The 23,337-nt window shown below is 41.8% G+C and overlaps 1 long non-coding RNA gene across 1 annotated transcript; it reads left to right on the forward strand.

Moving 5' to 3' along the window:
* The first annotated feature begins 3,815 nt into the window (after window positions 1-3,815).
* Window positions 3,816-23,192, forward strand: LOC131383298 (uncharacterized). The gene is made up of 4 exons (XR_009213229.1): window positions 3,816-3,909; window positions 5,717-5,781; window positions 19,532-19,656; window positions 20,552-23,192. It is a non-coding gene; the product is annotated as an uncharacterized LOC131383298 (long non-coding RNA).
* Window positions 23,193-23,337: the final 145 nt, after the last annotated feature.

A 23,337-nucleotide genomic window follows, 5' to 3' on the forward strand; every position in this document is an offset into this window, starting at 1 on the left:
CTTTCTGTGCTTGGCTTATTTCACTTAACATAATGATTTCCACTTCATGCTGCAAATGACTGACTCCCATTCATTTTTATGGCTGAGTAGTACTCCATTGTGTATCTGTAATTATTTAAACTCTTTGTTAAACTTATCTAATAGGAATTCTTTCTCTGTGTTATCTCAAATTTATTAGCAGTATAGGCTTGTTCGTATCCATCTTTCTTGGGAAGGATTTCCAAGTATTCGAAAGGACTTGGGTGTTGTGATCTAGGCTGTATCTGGGGACCCCAAGCCTGGTAACGCTGTGTTTCTTGCAGACTCATAGAGGTAGCAGCTTGGTGGCCTTGGATAAGATCTGGAAGAATTTTCTAGATTACCAGGCAGAGACTTGTTTTCTTTCTTTACTTCCTTCCAAACAAACAGTCTGTCTCTGCTGAGCTGTGTGGAGCTGGGGATGGGATGATAAAAGTACCCCTGTGGCTACCACCACTGGAACTGACCTAAAGTACTCCTGTGGCTACCATCACTGGGACAGACCTGGGGTACCCCGGTAGCCACCACCACTGGGTCAGACTTGAAGCCAGCGGGGTACTGAGTCTTGCCCAAGGCCTGTTGCAGCCATTACCTGGCTACCACCTATGTTTGCTACAGCTCTACAATCAGCAGGTAGCAAAACCATCCAGGCTTGTGTCCTTCCCTTCAGTGCAGTGAGCTCCCCACATCCTGAGGCAGGTCTAGAGATGCTGTCTGGGAGCAAAGACTGGAATCAACAACCTTAGAAATTTACCTGGTATTCTGTTCTACTGTAGCTGAGCTGCCACTCAAACCACGAGACACAGTTCTTCCCACTCTTCCTTCCCCTTTTCATAGGTAGGAGAGCCTTACCCCATGGCCATCACTACTGTAGGCCCAAGCGGAATACTGCCAGGCTACTGCCTGTGTTCACTTAATGCCCTAGGGCTCTTCAGTTAGCTTGTGGTGAATGCTGTCAGGTCTGGAACCCACACTTCAGGGCAGTGGGTTCCCTTTGGCCCAGGGCGGGTCCAGAAATGCTGTCCAAGAGCCAAGGCCTTCTTCAATCAGTGATCCCAAAAGCCTGCTTGGTGCTCTCTACCCATTGTGGCTGAGCTCATAGCTAAGGTGTAAGACAAAGTCCTCTTTACTTTTCCCTCTGCCTTTCTCAAGCAGAAGGCCTTCTCTGCCTTCGTCACCATAGCCACCACAGCTGTTAATGTGCTAGGTCTCACCTGAAACCCAGCCCTTTATTATTATTTTTTTAAATAACAGCTTTATTAAAATATAATTCACGTATCATTCAATTTATTTGTTGAAATCTGCAGTTCAGTGGGTTTTAGAATATTCACAGAGCTGTGCACTGATCACCACAGTCACTCTAAGAACCTTTTCTTACCCTATAGAGAAATCCACACCCCTTAGCCACTGTCTCCTACTCCCCCCACCTGCCTTTGCCCCCAGCCTTAGGCAACCATTGATTGATTTTCTGTCACTATAGATTTGCCTAATCTGGACAAATAGAATTGTACAATATATGATCTTTTGTGGCTGGTTTTTTTCCCTCTTAGTACAATGTTTTCAGAGTTCCTTTATATTGTAGCATGTATCAGTATTTCATTCCTTCTATGGCTGAATAATATTCCATGGTAGAGACACACTGTGTTTTGTTTATCCATTCATCAGTTGGTGGACATTTGGGTTGTTTTCATGTATTGGCCATTATGAATAATGCTGCTATGAAGATTGCTATACAAGTTTTTGTATGGATATACGTATTTTTTTCCTCTGGGAACAATAAAGTGATAAATCCCTTCACCTCATTCTACCAAGTAGTGGGGACCACAGGTGCATGTCACCCGGGTCTTGCTGTTTCCCAGGCTGGTCTTGAACTCTTGGCCTCACGTGATCCTCTCCCCTAGGCCTCCCAAAGTGCAAGGATTACAAGTATGGGCCACATCATGCCTGGCCCCCACCCTGCCTTTTGAGAACCAAAAGAAGGAACCAAATTCTCCTTAGCTCAACTCAAGCCATTTCCTGATTTCTTAATCAGGAAGGAGCTGGTTACTGGGCCGTCCAGGCCTCTCAAGCAGCACAGAAATGAGGTGAGTGCATTTTCCTGCTGCTCCACTCTGCAGAGAATTGGAGGATGTTTACTCATTTGCAGAGAGAGATGCCTTGTAGGCACCTTAGGATGGAGGAAGCCCTGATTCCAGTGTCCTTTTTTTTCTTCAGAAACAGGATCTTGCTCTGTCACCCAGGATGGAGTTCAGTGGTGCAACATGGCTCATTGGAGCCTCAAACCCCCAGGCTAGCAATCCTACCTCTGCCTTTCGAGTAGCTGGGACTACAGGTGAGCACCATGACAGTGAATTTTGAATTTTTCGGTAGAGATGGGGCCTGGCTGTGTTGCCAGGGCTGGCCTTGAACTCCTGCACTCAAGGGATTTTCCTGCCTGGGGCTCCCAAAGTATTGATATTACAAACATAAGCTGTTGTGCCCACCCTCTCTGGTTCTTAACTTCCTGCCTTCCTCTTCCATATTTAAAGAACCCTTGTAATTACATGGGCTCACCCAGATACTCCAGGATAAGCTTGTTTCAAGGACAGCTGATAAGTAACATTAATTCCATCTGCACTCTTAATATCTGCCTTCCTCTGAAGCTGCGCAGTGTAACGCAGGACATGAGCAATTGGTAGGGTGGGCATTACATTGGCCACCACAGTGACCAAAGTGATTGGTGGGGGACAGGTTAAAGATACAGGGAGGCTGGAGGAAGAACTGACAGGGGAGGTTGCAGAGAGGGCAGGAGAAGAGGAGATTCCCACAGGGGGATTAGATTAGCACTTTCTTTTCTTTTTTTTCTAAGACAGGGTCTTGGTCTGTCACCCCTGTTGGAGTGCAGTGGTATGATCTTGGCTCACTGCAGCCTAGACTTCCCAGGCTTAAGGGATCCTCTCACCCCAGACTCCCAAGTAGCTGGAACTACAGCTTTGCACCACCACCTTTCCTGGCAAATTTTTTTCTTTTTTGGTAGACACAGGGTTTCACCATGTTCCCCAGGCTGGTCTCCCAACTCCTGGTCTCAAGTGATCCTCCTGCTTCTGCTTCCAAAATTGCTGGGATTATAGGCCTGGGTCACCATGCCTGGCCTCTGCTAGTTGTATATTCTCTAGAGTTGTCTTTATTTGTGCTCCTGTGTCCCTCATCATGCTGATCCCCTGTTACAATTAATACTTCTTTATGTTAAATTTTACATATATATATATTTTTAATGAATTAATTTTTTTTTTGAGACTGGGTCTCACTCTGTTACCCAAGCTGGAGTGCAGAGGCACAATCTCAGCTCACTGCAACCTCTACTTCCAAGGTTCAAGCAATTCTCCTGTGTCAGCCTCCCAAGTAGCTGGGATTACAGATATGTCCCACCATGCCCGGCTAATTTTTGTGTTTTTTGTAGAGACGGCGGGGGGCGGGGGGGTTTGTCATGTTCTCCAGGCTGGTCTCAAACTCCTGAGCTCAAAGGGATCCACTCACCTTGGCCTCCCAAAGTGCTAGAATTACAGGTATGAGCCACTGCACCCATTCCAGTTTAAACATTTGAGGGGTTTGTGTCTCCTGATTGGATTTGGGTGTAGGTTTGGTTATCCAAGGAGCAGTGCCCAGCTCCTTGCCAGTGGGACATGGAATGTTGGTGATTTCCAGGAAGTGACCTCACAGTGACTCAAGCTACCACATGTTGATTGTGATGAAATGCTAGCTGAGGCATATTCCCTGGGAGCTAAGGGGTGCCACACTTCACCACTGTGGCAGTAAAGATGACTCCGAAGAATGGCTTGGGATGGATCCTTTCAAATGAACTTAAGCAGGGGTCTCCAACCACAGGGCCACAGAGCTGGAGGTGAGCAGCAGGTGAGTGAGGGGAAACTTCATCTGTATTTACAGCCCCTCCCCATCACTTATATGACCATCTGAGCTCCATGTCCTGTCAGATCATCAGAGGCATCAGATTCTCATAGGAGCACGGACCCTGTCGTGATCTGCACGTGCAAGGAATCTAGGTTGCACACTCTTGATGAGAATCCAATGCCTGATGATCTGTCACTGTCTCCCATCACCCCTAGATGGGACAGTCTAGTTGCAGGAGAACAAGCTCAGGGATCCCACTGATTATACGTTGTGATGAGTTCTATAATTATATCATTACGTATTACAATGTAATAATAATAGAAATAGTGTATGATCTAGGTAATGCACTTGAATCATCCTGAAGCCATTCCCTCTGCCCCCAGTCTGTGGAAAAATTGTCTTCCACAAATTCACTCTGTTTTTTTTTTGGTAGAGACATGGTGTTAATGTTGCCTAGGCTGATCTGAAATTGCTGGCTTCGAGCAATCCACCCTTCTGTGTTGGGATTCACTCAGGATGGTGGCAGAAGTATTAAAGGGAAATATTAGGGAGAGTTATGGGAAATAGTCACAAAACTTTTGGAAGGCCGAAGGGTTACAACCTAGCTTGTAATAATTGAACAGGCTGAAGGCAGCCAGTTCTTTTTTTTTGAGACGGAGTCTCGCTCTTTCGCCCAGGCTGGAGTGCAGTGGCGCAATCTCGGCTCACTGCAAGCTCCGCCTCCCGGGTTCACGCCATTCTCCTGCCTCAGCCTCTCCGAGTAGCTGGGACTACAGGCGCCTGCCACCACGCCCGGCTAATTTTTTTTTGTATTTTTTAGTAGAGACGGGGTTTCACCGTGGTCTCGATCTCCTGACCTCGTGATCCGCCCGCCTTGGCCTCCCGAAGTGCTGGGATTACAGGTGTGAGCCACTGCGCCCGGCCGAAGGCAGCCAGTTCTTACCTTAGAGCATTAGGTCATAGGGTAAATACTAGGGACAACAGAGGCTTCCCCAGTTAAGTCTGTTTACCCTACTTCCATTAACTAACCTTTGAGCCAAATAGCCCTCTCAGTGGGAGGTCGACCAAGGATATTGCCCCCTAATGGTATTTACTTTAAACCGCTCTACCTGAGCTTTAATCATTCTTAAAACTACTCTCTTCACCATGTTAATTATCCACAAGTGTGTTGACTCAGAGCTTCTGTTGTTAATTGTATACTAAATAAATGACTGGAGTGCAAGCTGCTCAAGGCCAGCCACAGTGACAAACCTCTCTTGGTGTGCAGGTTTGGTGTGCAGTCACACTCAGCTGGACTGGCAAAAGAGAGTATCTGTGTGTTAGTGTACATTTTATTCATCTGTGGTTTGGGTTAGGGTCTGTGGGCAGACCCCCACAGCTAAGGCCCTCTTCTGAGGAGCCTTACCTCAATTGGTGCCACATGTGAGGAGAAATACAACACTTCTCAGCCTCCCAAAGTGCTGAAATGACAGGGATGAGCCACCTCACTCAACCAAGGCTGAGTTTCTTAAACCAAATAAAAATTAGGTGAGATTACTTGAGCCCAGGAGATCGAGGCTGCAGTGAGCCCTGATTGCACCGCTGCACTCCAGCCTAGGAGACAAAATGAGACTCTGTGTCAAAAAATAAAATAAAATAAAAATTAACCCTTTATCACATTCTAAGTAGCTCTTTCCCTTTTAAGTGTTCCCCAGCAGCCTTTGAATTTTGTTTCATTTTTACATACCAGTAAAAACTTTTAAGTACTGATGTCTGTCTGTGTCATTCCTCTTTTTTTTCTTTTTTTAAAATGTCTTTTTGTCCTTTCCAGCTGGATCTACCATGAAATACTTCAGAGTCCAGGAAGAGAGACTGACTGGGCAACGTGTTATTCAGGTATTAAAAGACTTGGACAATAACTCAAAAATGATCAAATAATGGTGCATGCGTCAAGTGCAATGGGAAGCTCTTCTGGAGGGTGAGAGAAGCTTCCAGATAAGGTGACATTGAAGCTGAGTCCTGAAAGATGAGGAAGAGTTGTAATTTGAGACTGGGGAGGGAAGGTGGTGGTAAAGGGTGGGGAATGGGCTGGGATGGAGTGAGCTGCCCAGGCAAGGAAACCAGCACTGGAAAGACCTGGACAATCAAGATGGCACATTTTGTTCAGGGAATGGTGAATTAACTGTGGCAGGAACGCTTTGCAGAGATACTAATTTGCTTGTACGGAATTTCTCCCTAGACCTCATTACAGTTTCTAATCTTTTGATGTTATCATCCATCAATAGTTTGAAACAGTTATGATAATCAGAATAACAAGTGTAATATTTCACTAATCCTCACAAAAACACGGGTAGGTATCACAGTTATCTCCATTTATGAATGAAGTGATGAAGACTTGGGAATAAAGAGTGATTTGCCCAAGCTCACATGGATATTAAGACTGAGTCAGATGTTGGGTCTGGTCTCACTTTAAAGTGTTCATGAGCACCATGTATTGTTTCTCCTATGCAGTTAAGCAGGTAGACAGGTAGAAGAAAAGCCTGTATATCTCTCTGCTTGCTCACTTCCAACTGAATGTGCATGTGGAGTTTCTACACCAAATTCTCCAATGCTCTGGATATTAACTGGGTATCCCCCAATTTTATTCTGATGCTACCTGGAGTTAGTGCAGACCGCACAGGTCAGGGGCTCAGTGCCACGAGGCTACCCTCACTTCAGATGCCAAAGGCAAGTCCTAGGTTTTCACCTGTACTTTTGACCAACCGGTTACAAATCAGGGGTTCCCATGACTCCCTTCATGGGTTTCATCATTTGCTAGAACAGCTTATGGAACTCAGAAAGACAGTTTATTTTCTTTTTTTCTGAGGGACAGAGTCTCATTTTGTTGCCAAGGTTGGTGTGCAGTGGTGCAATCATAGCTCACTGCAGCCTCGGCTGCCTGGGTTCAAGTGGTCCTCCCACCTCAGCCTCCCTGGTAGCTGAGACTATATGCTTGCACCAACATATCTGGCTAATTTATTTTATTTTTTGTGGAGATGGGGTCTTGTTATGTTGCCCAAGTTGGCCTCAGATTCCTGGGCTCAAGGGATCCTCCCACCTCAGCCTCCCAAAGCACTAGGATTACAGATGTGAGTTCCTGCATTTGGCCAGTTCATTTCCTATTACTGGTTCATGGTAAAGGATGTATCTCAGAAACAGCCAATGAAAGAGATGTATATGCTGGATGCAGTCGCTCATGCCTGTAATCCCACCACTTTGGGAGGCCGAGGCGGGAGGATCCCTTACCTCAGGAGTTTGAGACCAGCCTGGGCAACATGGTGAAACCCTGTCTCTACAAAAATTTTTTAAAAAAATTAATGGGAGCAGTGGCGTGCACCTGTAGTTCCAGCTACTAGGGAGGCTGAGGTGAGAGGATGCCTTGAGCTGGGGACGCTTAGGTTGCGTGAGCTGAGATTGTGCCATTGCACTCTAGCCTGCACAGCAGAGCCAGATCCTGTCTTGAAAAAAAGAAAATAAAGATGCACAGGGCAAGGTATGTGGGGAGGGGCACAGAGCTTCCACGGCCTCTGTTGGGCACACCACCCTCCCAGCACCTCCTTGTGTTCAGTAACCCAGAAGCTCTGCAAACTGTTGGTTAGGGTGTTTATGGAGGAACAAATACACATGACCTTTTCAAGAGAACTTCAGCATCTCTCAGTTGGACTACAGATGATCCCACTGTAGGCATCAGATCTTGAAAACCCTATGCAAGAGGCTGTATTTTATGTCTTTATCCTGGTGCACCCAGCAGGAATGGGTGGCGTAGCATGGTGGGACAGCCACCCTTTCCATACACTAACGAGCAAGAAATGGTCTGGAGGCACCGTTTCTCTATCTAGAAAACTATTTCACACTACATTTTACTATAATCAAACTGATATACTGGGAGAGCTTGTTACTGAAATAACTCATGATGGATTTGGTAAAAATAAATATCTTACTCCTAAAATACTGGGAATCCAAGTGTATTTTCATGTGTACAATTTGCTTAAAGTGATATTTACCCGTAAACGAATTGACTTATATTAAACGTTAGGACGAGAACTACCTCCTTTCATTTTCTGTGGATATGCTTTCCACTTGGTTTTTCCTTTGGTTTAGTTTTTTAGGTCTATAGAAAAGCATCCCATAGAGCTATAGTGACAATATGCCTGTGTTGTGGGAATTTTAAGGAATCAGACCAATGGGGTTCAGGAGGATATTTATTATTTAGGTGCACCGGCCCAGTCAGATTAACATCCAAAAGACTGAGCCCCAAACAAAGAGCCAAGCTACCTTTTAAGTGTTTTGTGGTGGGAGATACGTGCAGGGGGAAGCGTGCTGCAGAAGCGAGAAACAAAGGCAGTTAATCAATTGAGGCATGCATCACATCACTTCTTATTTTCCAAGGAAAACATGTTTCACCACTTAGGCTTATCTGTCTTGTGACCTTGTAGCTGCATAGCAAGGGAAACAGGGTCCTCACGGAATGCCTGGGAAGGGGGAGGAGAGATAAGGTTCACTAACAGAAAAACAGGCAGTTAATTTTTAAAAGACTTTAGCTCTGTCTCTCAGGGGGTTGGTTTCAACATGTAACTGAGTTTCTGCTGAATTTTTGATTTATAGACTTTTTAATTTCTTTTCATTTCCTATTTCACCTTTGGTGGAGATCTTAATTCTCTTCCTCTACTGTTTCTATTCCTCTGTTTCCCAGTACCTTCCACCAGTGGGTATGGTGTGTTCAGGTCAGTGTGTGGGGGCTGGGGATGCTGGTGTGACTTCATATGTGAATGCTGTCTCCCAGCAGCTGCCTGTGCAACCCTGGCTCCCTGGAGAAATTTCCTTCATCTGTCCTGTTTGGTGTGATAGATAATATATGTCTTGCCTGAAAATTGTTTTATGCTTTTTAATTGCTTTCAGAATTGGCTAAAACTAGCCATAACTAGAGGCAATTTAGTAGCTTCTGAAATCTATATAGATGTCTTGTTCATAGTCACACTTTTTATTTTTTTATTTTATTTTATTTTAAATTTTATTATTATACTTTAAGTTTTAGGGTACATGTGCACAACGTGCAGGTTTGTTACATATGTATCCATGTGCCATGTTGGTGTGCTGCACCCATTAACTCGTCATTTAACATTAGGTATATCTCCTAATGCTATCCCTCCCCCTACCGCCCACCCCACAACAGTCCCTGGTGTGTGATGTTCCCCTTCCTGTGTCCATGTGTTCTCATTGTTCAATTCCCACCTATGAGTGAGAACATGTGATGTTTGGTTTTTTGTCCTTGTGATAGTTTACTGAGAATGATGGTTTCCAGCTTCCTCCATGTCCCTACAAAGGACACGAACTCATCCTTTTTTATGGCTGCGTAGTATTCCATGGTGTATATGTGCCACATTTTCTTAATCCAGTCTATCGTTGTTGGACATTTGGGTTGGTTCCAAGTCTTTGCTATTGTGAATAGTGCCACAATAAACATACGTGTGCATGTGTCTTTATGGCAGCATGTTTTATAATCCTTTGGGTATATACCCAGTAATGGGATGGCTGGGTCAAATGGTATTTCTAGTTCGAGATCCCTGAGGAATCGCCACACTGACTTCCACAATGGTTGAACTAGTTTACAGTCCCACCAACAGTGTAAGTGTTCCTATTTCTCCACATCCTCTCCAGCACCTGTTGTTTCCTGACTTTTTAATGATTGCCATTCTAACTGGTGTGAGATGGTATCTCATTGTGGTTTTGATTTGCATTTCTCTGATGGCCAGTGATGATGAGCATTTTTTTCATGTGTTTTTTGGCTGCATAAATGTCTTCTTTTGAGAAGCGTCTGTTCATATCCTTCGCCCACTTTTTGATGGGGTTGTTTGTTTTTTTCTTGTAAATTTGTTTGAGTTCATTGTAGATTCTGGATATTAGCCCTTTGTCAGATGAGTAGGTTGCAAAAATTTTCTCCCATTCTGTAGGTTGCCTGTTCACTCTGATGGTAGTTTCTTTTGCTGTGCAGAAGCTCTTTAGTTTAATGAGATCCCATTTGTCAATTTTGGCTTTTGTTGCCATTGCTTTTGGTGTTTTAGACATGAAGTACTTGTCCATGCCTGTGTCCTGAATGGTATTGCCTAGGTTTTCTTCTAGGGTTTTTATGGTTTTAGGTCTAACATATAAGTCTTTAATCCATCTTGAATTAATTTTTGTATAAGGTGTAAGGAAGGGATCCAGTTTCAGCTTTCTACATATGGCTAGCCAGTTCTCCCAGCATCATTTATTAAATAGGAATCCTTTCCCCATTGCTTGTTTTTGTCAGGTTTGTCAAAGATCAGATAGTTGTAGATATGTGGCATTATTTCTGAGGGCTCTGTTCTGTTCCATTGGTCTATATCTCTGTTTTCGTACCAGTATCATACTGGTTTGGTTACTGTAGCCTTGTAGTATAGTTTGAAGTCAGGTAGCGTGATGCCTCCTGCTTTGTTCTTTTGGCTTAGGATTGACTTGGCAATGTGGGATCTTTTTTGGTTCCATATGAACTTTAAAGTAGTTTTTTCCAATTCTGTGAAGAAAGTCATTGGTAGCTTGATGGGGATGGCATTGAATCTATAAATTACCTTGGGCAGTATGGCCATTTTCACAATATTGATTCTACCTACCTGTGAGCATGGAATGTTCTTCCATTTGTTTGTGCCCTCTTTTATTTCATTGAACAGTGGTTTGTAGTTCTCCTTGAAGAGTTCCTTCATATCCCTTGTAAGCTGGATTCCTACATATTTTATTCTCATAGTCACACATTTTAATAAATCTTCTGTTGTAATAAGATGCCTGTATTAGAGATAGATTTGACCTAATGTGATTATTGAACTCCAAAGTTAATCTCAAATTACATTGCATAAAATTGCTAACATATTTAGTATTTTGGAAATATGTTCGAGCCTGGGCAACACACTGAGACCTCATCTCTACAAAAAATTTAAAAATTAGCCAGGCATGGTTGCAGGTACCTGTAGTCCAAGCTACTCTGGAGGCTGAGGCAGGAGGATTGTTTGAGCCCAGAAATTCGGGTCTGAAGTGAGTAGGGATTGTGCCACTGCACTCCAGCTTGGGTGACAGAGCGACACCCTGTCTCCAAAATATATGTATGCTTTATCTCAGAATTTCGTAATAATAATGTGATAGTGGCTTATAATATGGCAGTAATTTTGAGAGTATTCCATGTATATGTTGTACTCATTTGTTGTAGAGATCCTGGTATTGCTAGGCCAGTTTTTCATAATCAGTCAGGTTTAAAGAGGTGGTTTGTTCATAGTTACACAAGCAAGAAAGCATTAAAGCTGATTATCTGCAGAACTGTAGCCATGTTCACACACACAGAGTATTCTAAAAAAGCATTGTACATAAGGTGCTCATATGTATATTCGTCAAGGTTTCTGTGAAGCAGTGAAATGTTTTTAACAGTGTGTTTCTTTTCCTTCAGTACCATGCTCTTTTGGTTACTGTAGTCTTGTAGTATAGTTTCAAGTTGAATAACATGATACCTCCAGCTTTGCTCTTTTTGCTTAGGATTGTCTTGGCTGTACGGGATCTTTTTTGGTTCCACAGGAATTTTAGAGGTTTGTTTTTTTTTTTCGAATTCTGTGAAGAGCAGTTTAATGGAAATAGCATTAAATCTATAAATTACTTTGGGCAGTAGGGCCACTCTCAGGGAAATGTCACTTCTGGGCATGGAGTTTCAGAGGCTGCATATTTGTGTGTTTGGATTGAAGACTGAGAGTACTTCTAAGGAAGGATACTTCGGAGTATGGCCACTATGTTTCCACTAGTATTTAATGTCATGTTTGTGATTGGATGTGAGCTCTGACTCTGTAGTGACCAAATGCGGTAGCAGCAGCTGAGGAATTAAACCTGAATTTTAGGTGAGGTTGAAATTTCACATCCGACCATTGACAGTGCCTTGCAAGGAGTGCACTGTTGCTCTGCATGTATAGAGAGCCAATTTATGCTTTACCTCTGGCACTTTAAAGAGCACAAATGTCTAAAATCCATTCACATTCTTAGAAGAAGCAAATTCACCATCATTGCTGAACATTTCTAGTAGCTTTTGCCCAAGTATTCAAAGTGGAGTGAGATAGTATTGACCCAGTCAGAATGCCGAGTACTGCTTATAAGACAGCCACCAGGCTGGGTGCGGCGGCTCACGCCTGTAATCCCAGCACTTTGGGAGGCCGAGGCGGGTGGATCACGAGGTCAGGAGATCGAGACCATTGTGGCTACCACAGTGAAACCCTGTCTCTACTAAAAATACAAAAAATTAGCCGGACATGGCGGCGGGTGCCTGTAGTCCCAGCTACTTGGGAGACTGAGGCAGGAGAATGGCGTGAACCCGGGAGGCAGAGCTTGAAGTGAGCAGAGATTGCCCCAACGCACCCCAAGCCGGGCGAAAGAACCAGACCCCGTCTCCAAAAAAAAAAAAAAAAAAAAAGACAGCCACCATATCTTACCCACAGCAGGAGTTCCTGATGGGAACTGATTTTTGAAATTGAATTAGGAGGACCCTTGTCAAAGAGTGCTCTGTGCTTGAGCTACAATTCTTTAGGCAAAGCACAGCGTGGCTTCCCACTCAGTCTGTGCACTGTCTTCATACAATATGATGAATCACTTAGCATTTATTGGCCTCTGAAGCTCCATGCCCAGAAGTGGCATTTCTCTGGATTCAGAGCCTTTAAAAGCTTAGCAGAGTGCTAGATGAAGATGGGTCAGTAATTTATTAGACTTCTGGGCTATTTGGAGTTTCTTTGACTGTGGAGCAAATGCTGCTTAGAGCCCTGGACGATGATAAATGATGGTCTGATAGGAGCTTAATCTCAGAGAAAGTCTCTCTCACTTTGCTGAGCTGTATAATTTCTTTGGTGTAGGGCAAAGTTCTTAATATTTTATTTTTTGAGAGAGAGTTGAACTCTTGAAAATTTGATAAAAGCTTTGGACTACTGCCATAGAAAAATGCACTTGCACATAATTTTTCATATGGTCCCTCATAAACCCTTCAGTCCATGGGCTCCAGATTAATAATTACTACCATCGAATATGGATAATGCATATTGGAGGAACTGGTAGGCATCCTGTGCCTAAGAGGCTTGTTGAATGATGCAGTTTCATGCCCTGCTTTTGGCTTTTCAGAGTGTACATTCCACTGATACTGGAGAGGTGGCAAAGGCTGTGTATTCATGGTCAAAGCAAGTCAAAGTTTGTGCTCAGGCAAAAAGCCTGAGAATTTTTCTCGTCTGTGGCATAGCCACATGGGTGATGTCTGGTGTTTTTCTGTTTTATTACAAACATTGCCATGTAGCTTCTCTTTCTGTCACTGCATAGAAACCAGTCTTGTCAAATTTATCCACAACCTCAATCTTTCCAAAGCTGACATTTTATTCTTCCTCTTCCGTGGCAGCTTAGCAGCATCTGACATAGTTCCTTCCCTGAAAGTCTTCTCAGTCTTGGCTTCCAGTAGGGTTTCCTGCTACTTCTCTGCCCCTCTTCTCCTCAGTCCTCTTTGTAGGCTTCTCCTAAGCTGCCTGCATCATAAAGGTGGGGGTGTCCCAGGCCTTTGATCTGAAATCTTACTTCATCTCTATCTTCATTTATTCTTTAAATGGTTCCATTGCTGTGAAAATCTCCTATATGCTACTAATTCCAGTCCTGACCACTAAACTGAATTTTGACTCATACATCCAGCCACTTAACTTGCAAACACCACTTCATGGGTGCCATTTTTCTGAAGTGCCATTTGGGGTTCAAGTAGAGAGATGACAAGTTACCATCTAAACATTTACAGAACACCCTTAACTTGATATATTTACCTTACTTGACCATCGGATTTATCTGAAAATGCAGTCAGAGCTTCATCTCCAACATAGATCACCTTTGCATTGGCTTTCTCTGTTTTTGTTATTGTAGAGCACATTGCCTTTTGCTTTTTTTAATCTGGTGTAAGGCAATAGCTTCCTCAAGGGTCTCTCTGCTTCCTCTTTCAGCCATTCCTGTCATTCTTCCACTGGCAACTACAGTGACTTTTCAAGCTTTCATTTGCCTCCTAAAACCTATCGGGGGATTCTGACTGTTAGAATGAATAGGCTTCTTGCCATCTGTGGCCCTTCATTGGCTCCCTGCCTCCTACCCTTAGCTTCTGCACTATGTTGTAGCCAGGCTCAGTGATTTTCTTTCTGCTTTCTAAATATGTGAGGCTCTTCTCCTTCTTTGGGAGTAGAGGAGGATTATGGAGAAAATATGACACAAATTAATTAATTTTTACATGTATGATTCGTTATCTGAATCAGATTACAACCTCCTTGAGAGCAGAGACCCAGTTTAATGCTTTTTGTCTCCAACATCCGTGCCTTTGCCTCCAGCCTCCCCCTTTGCTGTGCCTGGGACAGTAACTTGTACTAATTCATTTGACACCTTCTTTTTTATTTTCTCCTTTACTCTCCTCCCCCCCACCCCTTTCCTCCCCTCCCCTCCCTTTCCCTCCCCTTCCCTCCTCTCCTCTGTTTCCCTCGTCCTTCCCCCTCCCTGCCCTCTCTTTTCCTCCCCTCCTCTTCAGTTTTCTTTTCTTTCAAGACGGAGTCTCTGTTGCCCAGGCTGGAGTTCAGTGGCATAATTTCAGTTCACTGCAAACTCCACCTCCTAGGTTCCAGTGATTCTCCTGCTTCAGCATCCTGAGTAGCTGGGATTACAGGTGCACGTCACCAGGCCTGGCTGATTTTTGTATTTTTAGTAGAGGCAAGGCTTCATGTTGGCTAGGTTGCTCTTGTACCTGTTAGGTAACATGGGCACAGTAAGATGGCGCCAGTTCCGGGTTCTTCACCCCCAGTTCCCGGTTCTCCACCCTGCGAGCCCACCAAGAGAAGGCCAATCAGGGAAGAACACCTCCTGCCTTTTACTCAAACCCCACCCCAAGCCAATCACCGATGCCCACGTAGCCCCACTGAGTATAAAAACCCAGCACCTAAGCAGCTCACCCCTTCTTCCTTCCTTCCTCCTCCTCCGTGTGGTGTCACCTTGGTGCCTCCAGTAAAATCTCTTGACTGCGACCAGCGTGTCTTTGGTTTGAGCCCGATCGGGTCCGACTCTTTGAGTCGGTCCGACTCTTTGAGTACCAAGCTAGTGATCTGCCTACTTTGGCCTCCCAAAGTGCTAGGATTACAGGTATGAACCACCGCACCTGGCCTGACATTTTGTTTTCTGAGCTTTCTATGTGTCAGGTTATGATTAAGTGCTCAGAGTTTAGTAGATGTTAGATTTTGAGGTTGTTTCTCTCTTAGTTTAGAATACAAGCCATTGCAGGATGAGGATGGGAGTAAGGAGACACCTGTGGTGATAAATGAGAGGTGTATCTGTGCAGATTTCAACTTGGGTAGAACTTCATTGTTCTGATGAATTTTGGAAAGTATTATGAGCTAACATTATTGCTTTGGATTAGTAATTGACTAAGTAGTGCCTTAGTTGCTTGTGAGAGTAAATCGAATTTCCCAGAGTGCTAAATTCAGTCCTAGGCTGTAGCTGAGAGAATCAAACTTAATGGGAACTAATGATATTCCTAATAGAGTAGGCAGCAAGCAAGGTAAACCTGTGCTTATCTTCCTCTCCCCCAATAAACATCATCTACTAAGTTTTGTCTGAAATGCAGTAGAACAGTAAATCAAAGCACATTAAAGAGGGAAATATTACCCTTTTAGCAACAGATTGCTTTCAGATTTAAACACAACTACTGCAAAGTGTTAGGTGTAAGGTCATGTCTGTTCAGGTGTTAAACTTAGATGTGGAGAATATACTGTTAATCTTTGTTTCAAGGCTTTGTCCTCCCAAAAAACAAAACAAAACAAAACAAAAAACACCATTTAAAGCAAGTCTTGCTAGGTCATCCCCAAAAGCTAATGGGAGTGGAATTAGCTACCAGATATAAACATTGCATAGAAGCTTGGCTCTCAGAGTTTAGTAAGCAAGCTTAAGCATTTCCTGTAAATTTTAAGCGATTAATTATAAAAGAGCAGAGCAACTTGGCATCTTAGGTGGAGAGAAGATAATTGTATTCTGGTTAAAAATTGTAAGGGGCAGGCCAGGCGCGGTGGCTCACGCTTGTAATCCCAGCGCTTTGGGAGGCCGAGGCGGGCGGATGACGAGGTCAGGAGATCGAGACCACGGTGAAACCCCGTCTCTACTAAAAAATACAAAAAATTAGCTGGGCGTGGTGGCGGGTGCCTGTAGTCCCAGCTACTCAGAGATGCTGAGGCAGGAGAATGGCGTGAACCCGGGAGGCGGAGCTTGCAGTGAGCCGAGATCGCGCCACTGCACTCCGGGCTGGGCGACAGAGCAAGTCTCCATCTCAAAAAAAAAAATTGTAAGGGGCTTATGGAAATGAGTGACATGGTGTTAGTTATTTTGAAAAGTAAAAGTGTATGTTCTCATTTTCTGCTAAAAAAATGTAATCAAAGGAGAAAAATATTCAATAAACAGGAGTTTTGTTTTTTTTTTTTTTTTTTTTTTTTTTTCCTGTTAGAAGAGTGAAGACTGTGTACCCAGGACCTTTCCCCCCCCACCACAATTTTTTAATTATGGTAAAAATATATATAACATAAAATGTATTATCTTAGCCATTTTTAGTTTACCATTCAGTGGCAATAAATACGTGTATAATGTTGCACAGCCATCACCATCATCTATCTCCATATCTCTTTTCATTTTGCAAAACTGAAATTCTGTACCCGTTAAACAATAACTTTCCATTCCCTTCTCCCCCAGCCTCTTTCTGTCTCTGATTTTGACTGTTTTAAGTATCTAATACAAATGGAATCATAAAGCATTTGTTTTTAGTGATTGGCTTCTTGTACTCAGCATAATGTCTTCAAGTTTCATCCATGTGGTAGATGTGATGGGGTTTTCTTTCTTTTTAGGACAGTCCATTGTCTGTGTAGACCACATTTTGCTTATCCATTCATCTGTCCATGAATGCTTGGATTGCTTCCACATTTTAGATATTTGGAGTAATACAGCTATATATGAGGTGTACAAATAATCTCTTGAAGACCCTGCTTTCAGTTCTTTTGAGTATATACTGAGAAGTGCAATTGCTGGATCACATGGTAATTCTATTTTTAATTTGTTCAGGAAACAACATACTGTTTTCTGCAGTAGCTGGACCATTTTACATTCCCACTAACCATGCGGAAGGGTTCCAGTTTCTCCACATCCTTGCCAACACTTGTTATTTTCTATTTTTATTTTATTTTATAGATGCCATCCTAATGGGTGCGGAGTGGTATCTCAATGCAGTTTTGATTCGCATTTCCCTAATGACTAGTGATAATATCTTCTCGTGCCTATTGGTCATTTTCTATCTTCTCTGAAGAAATGCTTCTTTAAGTCCTTTGCTTATTTTTGAATTAAGTTGTTGTTTGTTGTTGAGTTTTAGAAGTTCTTTATATATTCTGGATATTAATCACTTTATTTGCAAATATTTTCTCCCATTCTGTGGGTTGCATTTTTACTTTGTTGATAATGTATTTAGATGCACAAAATTTGTAATTTTCATGAAGTCCAGTTTGTCTGTTTTTAAAATTTTGTTGCCTGTGTTTTTGGTGTCATATTCAAGAAATCATTGCCAAATGCAAAGTTGTGAAGTTTTTGCCTTATCTTTTCTTCTAAGAGTTTCATACTTACAGGTTTTATATTTAAGTCTTTGATCGATTTTAACTTTGTATATGGTATTAGGTAAAGATCCAGTTTTATTCTTTTTCATGTTGATATTTAGTTTTCCCAATGCCATATGTTGAAAAAATGACTTTTTCGCTGTTATATGGTCTTGGTGTTCTTGTTGAAAGTCATTCGACCATACATGTAAGCATACATTTCTGGGCTTTCTGTTCTATTTCATTCGTCTGTATGTCTGTCTTTATGCCAGTATCACACTGTTTTATTATAACTCTGTAGTAAGCTTTGAAATCAGGAAGTGTGAATCTTCCAGCTTTGTTTTTTTTTGCAAGATTGTTGTGGTTATTTGGGGTTCCTTGAGATCCCTTATGAATTTTAGAATAGATATTTCTTTTTCTGCAAAAAATCATTGTGATTTTGATGGGAATTGTGTAAATCTGTAGATTGCTTTGGATAGTATTGACATCGCAACAATATTGTCTTCCAATCCGTGAATGTGGGTTATGTCTCCATTTACTCATGTCTTCTTTATAGTGTTCATTATACAAGTCTTTCACCTCCTTGGTCAAATTAATTCCTAAATATTTTATTCTTTTTTTGGGAAACACTGTGGTGAGTAGCAAGCCAGGACTAGAGATCAGATTTCCCAACTATTCATTCCCACACCTTGACTGTTGCTTAGCCCTGCTGATTCACTAGACTCCAGTCACTAACCCCAAGTTTCTATCAGATGGGTCAATTTTAAATTATAGGGAAAAAACAGAAAAGAAAATTGGATAACTACTTTGTAGCAAGCTGGATTTTATTCATAGTTAGTTTATCTTTTCTTTGTATTTACTTGTGTCTGTGAATTCTGTTTCAGTGGAAAGGAGCTGTATTAAATTTTGATCTAGTATCTTAGTAATTGATGTAATGAGATTTGGATTTGACTGGGAGATTAGCTGCTCCACTAAATATGATGAACAAATAAAGGTAACTTTTCTCCTTCTGAAATTTCTAAAAACAATTTCCTCACTCAATTATTTTTTCAGTTTTCATGTTTCATTCACCATGTGAAAGGCTGTGGCCCCAGTGTTATGAGGAGCCCTTGTCTGAAGCAACTGCTGCTCATGGAACAGGCAGATCTCTGTACAGGAGCACTCATTTCTAGAGAGCAGCCTTGTCCTTGTCATTGCTGTGAAGGAAAATGCTCAAACAAGGGGCTACTTAGGCTTTCCCAGAATTGCCCTTTCTTCGATTTCGTAATTAAATGGAAGAGGCAGTTACTCTGGGCTTAAACTAGGAAATCACGTCGTCTGAATTCTGTCTAACTTAATTGAGTCCTGCTGTGTTACTAATCCACATTAATATGGTCTTTCTTCATTAACATAGTTTCCCTGGATGCTGAACATGGAGCCTTACAGTTTCTAGAATGGCTTGGCAGAATTTCTCTTTGGGAATTGGTGAAGAAGTGTGAAGTATAGATCCAGGAAGGTGGAGGGTCCCCACAAAAAAAAGAAAAGTGCCCTCACAGAAGACTGTGCACTTAGTGTCATCATATACAATGGGCAGCACACACAGGCCCCTGCTATTCCTTTATGAAGGACAGGTTGGGAGGGTCCCTGGAGGTGGTGCTCGCTCACTGGCCACTAGCCTCTCCCCTGCTCTCTCTGCCTCCCTTATCGTCCACACTCACCTTCATGGCGCAGGACACGTTGGCTTTGTTCTTTGACCTCATTTCATTCTGAATTTTTAAAGCTTGATGTAACTGGTTTTACCCCTTCAATTTGAAAAGTTATTTTAGAAATTGATATAATTATTGCCACATTTTTCTTAGATGTTTAAGATCGTGGTCACCTGCTTTATTTGTAGACATTGCATAGAGATAAATGCTGGGGACGAGGGTGTTTGTTTTTAACCTTAATGTGTTTGTCTGATCTGTGAGTTCTAGGGGTTGTGGAAAAGGAAAGTGGTATAAAGTAAATGACACAATGACAGAAGAATTCGACCTAAATAATGAGTTCCTGGAGTGTGAATGCTTCGGTGAAGAATATAGACCAAAAATTTATGATCAAGGTAAGGATATACAAATGGATAGTTTCCATTAGTTTTGGTTTTTAATTTAGTTTTCTACAAAATTGGAAGTAGGATTCTTTAAATTAAAAACAGAATAGACTTTTTCTAGTACTGTTGCTCTAGCTATAGAACCATGAGTAGGTGGGGGAAGGGAGGTATCCTGGAAGGGTATGAAATGAATATCAAAGAGACACTAATAAAGAAATCTAACCTTAAAAATAGTTTCAGAAGTGGTTGTCCACTAAAATTTTCAAATGTCCTTTTCACTTATATACGAGCATAATTAATTAGAGAACATATTTTTAGCTCCTGTACTTTTAACACCATATTCATTAGTGTGGCAAAGCAGTCTTTACCTCCAATCCCCCGACTCCCGGGACAAAAAAAAAAATGTATCAGGGAAAGCACATCAAAAAACCCAACCACAATTAGCTATCTGAAAGCCATTTTGCAGAGATCTTAGCATTTCTTAGCAAATAATTTTGAGTTATTCTAGGGGCATTTAGAAATATCTACCTGTATTAGATTCACTATATTAGAATTCTATATTATGCCACTGTAGTCATGTATTCAATGCTAATTTTTAAGGGTTAAATAAAGTATCATCGCCAGAATTCACCCTAATATCAACCTCCAAATGAGGGATTGATTTTATTGCCAGAACTGAGGTCCCCTAACTTCCACTCTAAGCAGTAACCTAAAAAGACCCTCATTTTACTTACACTTTGCATTTAACACATTTACAGAGTAGTTACTTGCTGGATTCGTGGACTCTTTATTTTAGATTGTCAAGACAAGAAAACCTTTTTCATTAGACTTCTTAATGTTGTGCTGTAAAGCAAACACCTACACCTGTGTATGTCAATGATATAATGCCCACATGCTCTTCCACCAGGGGGTCTGATGAGAATGCCGGGGATCACCAAAGAAGACTCGAGTCAGCTTTGTACAGCAGGAAGCTGAGGACTTCTTTCCGTAAGTTTCTTTTCAATTGTGAGTACAAAATATCTGAGACAGGTCTCAATGTTTGGAAAGTTTATTTTGCCAAGGTTATGGACATGACATAGCCTATGGAGTTCCTGAGGACATGCTCCCAAGATGGTTGGGGTACAGTTTGCTTTTATACATTGTTGCGAATTGTGAGACATCAATCAATATGTTTAAGATGTACATTGGTTTTGTCCAGAAAGGTGGGACAACTGGAAGCATGGGAGGGGGCTTCCAGGTCATAAGTAGATTAAGACAAATGGTTGCATTCTCTTGAGTCTCTGATTAGCCTTTTTCTGAATACACAATTTACATGTGAGAGGAGGGTAAAAGAATCTTCACTCATGCCTTAGTCTGGCTTAGTGAAATGATAGAGCAGAAGAAACAGTGAGATGTGCATTTGTCTCAGGTGAGCAGAGAGATGGCATTGTGCTCTGTTCATCCTTTGCCCACAAGGAAATTTCCTAAGGGCAAATGGTGAGGGAGGTATGTAGCTTCCTTATCTTTGTAGCCATCTTATTTAGTAATAAATTGGGAGCAAGTTTGCTTGATGCAGTTCCCAGCTGTCTTCTCTTTGGATTAGTGAAGATTTATTTTATTTCATACCATAAACTTGCTCTGTGATTTAGTTGGTGTTAGTGTGATATTTGAGAATACAGTATTTGGGATTTGAAGATAATTAGCTAAGCTAGATAGAAATTCCTAAAATAAGTCTAAAATTAAACAAATGCCTTTTCTTTATTATTGCTTCCTGGTCATTATTTCCTTGGCAATAACTTACTTTGTATTCAGAAACATGCAGATAAGTTAGTTCCTTCTAGAATCGAGATTTTAAAAAAGTTTACACTTGAGGTTCTTTTAAACATGTTGGCATCATTTATTAAATTACACTTCATGTCCAAAACATAGCACTGTATCAACACTCTCAGAACGCTGTTGCTTTTTAAAGACCCTGTTGTCAGTGAATTTACCTTTCAATAAATTGAATCAGGAAAGTATATAATTTACTTTTTCATGTAAAACTGTGTTTAAGTCTGGTTTATCAAGTTCGAAAACTTTGCTCAATAATTACTATAAGACTTTGAATGTGTGGCTCTAAAATGAGTTTATTTCACTGCTCTTGAATGGTCATAATGGCTGGAAAAGATACCTCACAGTAACAAGTAGGAAGAATTTATTTTCCTGCTTCATAACTTACGGTACTCAGTTTTAAATCCCATATGCCAGTTAAGTTAAAATTTGTCCTGCAAATTTTTAATTTTTTATAATGTCACTCAGTTCTCCAAACTAATTGAAAGATACTAACTTTTTAATTATTTAATGAAAACATTATAATTCTATATACTTGATGAGGTACAGTTTGATGTTTTGATACACATACACATTGTATCATGATCAAACAATTTAAGTCTAATGCCCTGTTCATATGAGTTTGGCAAGTTTTAAAACTACTAAAACAGTAGCCACTTTCTGCTAGACAAAGTTTTCTAATCCTGTCTAGTCCCATCTTCACCAGCAATTTTGTGTCAGTCATCTCCTTGGTCCCATGGGCCTAATAAATGCCTGGATGTCTGTTCTAACCAAGCTGATTTTAAAAGGCAAGAACAACAACTATCTGGAGAAAATGCCTGTTGGAATATACCAGGTAAGAATCATGTGAAAAATTCTAAAGGGGAGAATTCAGGTAGATGTCAGAGTGTACCTGGTAGATCCAGAGGCACTCCCGCTGGTCTTTATCTGGATGAGTTATAGGCTGCAGAGATAGCTGTAGAGCTAGTGCCAGGGAGTGCTAAGGACACAGATGTGAATGCACACTCGAGATTGGCCAGCACAATCACTGAGCTGCTGTGTGGTGTGAGATGACACCAGTAAACAGAGGCATGGGGAGTAGGCAGTCAGGAAATACATTGATGAAATTAACTTACCTGGCGAGAAGAACAAGTGAATGCTTGTAATCATTGGGTAATGATTATGACAGACATTATTTATTGTATACCTCCTCTGAGCTACATGCTTTAAGCAAATCTTCAATTCTTAAAAGACTCATGGAGTGGTGGGTTGTTATTTCCATTTTTCAGATGGAAAAACTGCAGTTCAGAAAAGAAGTGAAAAACCAGTGTCATAGAGCATGCATGTAAATTCAGAACTATATACCCAGTCTAGACTTTATATACTAAACAAAGCTCAAAAGCAAGATGCAAGGAATATATATATATATATATATATATGGCTGAGTGCAGTGGCTCACACCTGTAATCCCACCACTTTGGGAGGCTGAAGTTGAGGCGGAAGGACTGCTAGAGGCCAGGAGTTGGAGATGGAGTTGGGAAAAAGATAGCCAGTTTTGGTGGTGTGTGCCTATAGTGCCAGCTACTCCAGAGGCTTAGGTGGGCAAGAGTTCAAGGCTGCAGGGAGCTGTGATCACACCACTGCAATCCAGCCTGAGTGACAGAGTGACACCTCATCTCAAAAATAATTTAGATAAATAAATAGAGATGCAAGTGGAAAGGTGGAGGGGAGTATGGGGTGAATCCAGGCAGAAACCAGAGTCAGACCTAAAGGTGCCGTATGTGCTGATTTAAGCTCAGGAGCTGTGAGGGTCTCGGAAAGATCTTCAATGGGGATTGACATGATCTAGTTGACCTACTAACAAAGCCCTAACTAGCAGGGGTGGAGGGGATGGGCGGGAGGGAA

The sequence above is a fragment of the Hylobates moloch genome, unplaced genomic scaffold (assembly GCF_009828535.3).
Source record: "Hylobates moloch isolate HMO894 unplaced genomic scaffold, HMol_V3 SCAFFOLD_4, whole genome shotgun sequence".
NCBI classification, from domain to species: domain Eukaryota; kingdom Metazoa; phylum Chordata; class Mammalia; order Primates; family Hylobatidae; genus Hylobates; species Hylobates moloch.